At 45.0% G+C, this 2330-nt stretch overlaps 1 non-coding gene across 1 annotated transcript; it reads right to left on the bottom strand.

The window, feature by feature from the left end:
* Window positions 1-1581: 1581 nt before the first annotated feature.
* Window positions 1582-1660, bottom strand: trnai-aau (transfer RNA isoleucine (anticodon AAU)). Its single transcript has one exon. It is a non-coding gene; the product is annotated as a tRNA-Ile (tRNA).
* Between the last annotated feature and the right edge of the window lie 670 nt (window positions 1661-2330).

Genomic DNA, 2330 nt, shown 5'->3' with positions numbered 1-2330 from the left:
CAGCTCAGAAGTCAATTGCACGTTTTGCTCAATGACTCATGTTGCTTATGCAATCTTCGTTTGACAGCATATTTAGCAAGTTGTCAGGCCTTCCTGCAGAGTTTGTCAGCGACAGGTCAGCTGCTAAAATGATTGCTTCAGACAGCATGCTACATCATCCTACATTTGAAAATGGAAAAGGTGCAAACGTTTACAGGCTGAACACTCGCTCACTATTTCGCCTGGCGTGTCAGAGGCTGGGAGCTGATCTTATGGAGATTTTTCAATCATGAGGGGAATGAATCGGGTAAATAGACAAGTTCCTTTCGCTCAGGTGGGGCAGTTCAGAACTCGAGGGTATAAATCTGGTGTGGGAGGGTGAGAATTCGAAAGGCAGTGAGGGGCAACGGCTGCACGCAGAGGGTGGTGCGTTTCTGGAATAAGTTACCAGACGAGCTGGTGATGGATGGTATAATTCCAATACTGTTAAGGAATCTGGGCGTGTACTTGAATAGGAAAGGTTTAGAGAGAAATGGGTCAAGTGCATGCAATCGCGACTGAATCAGTTGAGGAAATCTGTTCGGAATGGGCGAGTGCGACCGAAGACTGTGTTTTCAGTGCTGTCCATATCTAATGGCTCTATGATAGTGCAGGTGAAATGATAAACAAGATAAATAAAAACATGAAGTAAAATTGTTTGAGTTTGTTGAATTCAAACAACTTCAGGTAATTGTATTTCAATTATTTTATTTAACTTTTTTAGTTGTGTTTTTTTTCACTGTTCCGTACCTCTTATTTCTTGACTGTCTCTCTTTCTCTCGCTCCCCACTCTCTCAATACCTTTTTCCTCTCCTCTTCCCGCTTTGCTACCCTTCTCCCCTGTTTTCCATTTTGTCTCTGCTTCACCCATCCCTCACATATTTTGTCACATAGCGCTGGCTTCAGCCTGGGTCATTCACGCCTCTTAATCTCCCTTTAATCTCTCCATGCACTGTCATTATCACCTTTGCATCTGGAGCCTTGACTCACCTTCTCTCAGCGTGATATAGAAAGCTCCATAATACTCCCCCTTTGTTTTTATCTTTATCTTTAATCAGTTAGACTGGAAACGTCAGCTCTTTTCTCTCCTTGCAGATGGTGCCAGACCTGCTGAGATTTTCCAGCATTTTTTCTTTTGGTTTCAGATTCCAGCATCCGCAGTAATTTGCTTTTATTAATGGCTCTATGATATTGCTGGTGATATGATAACTCCAGTGTCGATGCATGAGAGGTGAGCAAGCGAACGAATTGCCTCTGGAAGTCGTGTGACGAGTATTAACAGAGATACAGGAAAATAACACGAACGAATCTTTGATTGAATTGAAGCGTGAACTCTGGTTCTCCTCCGAGACGGTGCCAGGTCTGCCTAATACTGCACATATTTCATGTTTTGCATTTGTTGGTGAAAACAGCTGAGACTGGTTGTTTTGCTGCAGGCAACATCCACCAGTCATCACGGGTACGGCGATCAAGTCGTGCGTCTAAGTCTGTCAAATGTTTTATTGCGCAGAGGGCGCTTCCGGCTTTGTGGAGCACGTTGTTTGGAAACACAGCAACCACACAAGCGCAGTGTGGGGATCGAACCCACGACCTTGGCGTTATTAGCACCACGCTCTAACCAGCTGAGCTAACCGACCAACGCCGGCGGCCCAGCGAAAGCAAATGCCGGTGCTCACAACCACGGCTGCTCTACATTTTCTGCTTCTCATCGATCGCACGATAGTCTGAAGTATTTCCTTTCGTTGCAAAGCTTTTCAACAAAAAAAATATTTACTTTTCCGAACGCGCATACTCGAGTTAACCATTTGCTCTGATATCTAAAATTAAGCACAATGTCCGGACGCATGCAATTTCAATCGCAACGCCACCAGCTCAGCTGCAGCTTCTCACGTTGACAAATTTCGTCTGGAGAACCGTACCTTCAACGATCGCTCACTGTTCTTCTGGATACTCACAGACCTTTGGAGTCAGGGTTATGTGCTGCTGATTAACTTCTACGAACATTATGCCGAATGCATTTGAATTGTAATCGATCAGTGGGGTTCTTTCTGCTCCCGAACAACTCAGTTTCTTTAGTGTCTGCAAGTTAAGAGCTCAACACGCTCCACTTGTGCCACTCAGCTGTCATAGAGAGATGCAGTTTAAATCGCTATGATCGTATAAAAGGGGACAAGCATTCCCCTGAGCAGGAGCACACTCAACCTCGTAATTTTCTGCGCCTCTATTCCATCATAGAAGGGCAGCACGCTCACCGATTGCATCTCTGGAGCCAGAGAGTAACTGCGCAGTTTTTCCCATCTCCATTTCCGGTT

Source organism: Chiloscyllium punctatum, chromosome 4 (genome assembly GCF_047496795.1).
Source record: "Chiloscyllium punctatum isolate Juve2018m chromosome 4, sChiPun1.3, whole genome shotgun sequence".
NCBI lineage: Eukaryota > Metazoa > Chordata > Chondrichthyes > Orectolobiformes > Hemiscylliidae > Chiloscyllium > Chiloscyllium punctatum.
This window is presented reverse-complemented; position numbering and strand designations above follow the sequence as displayed.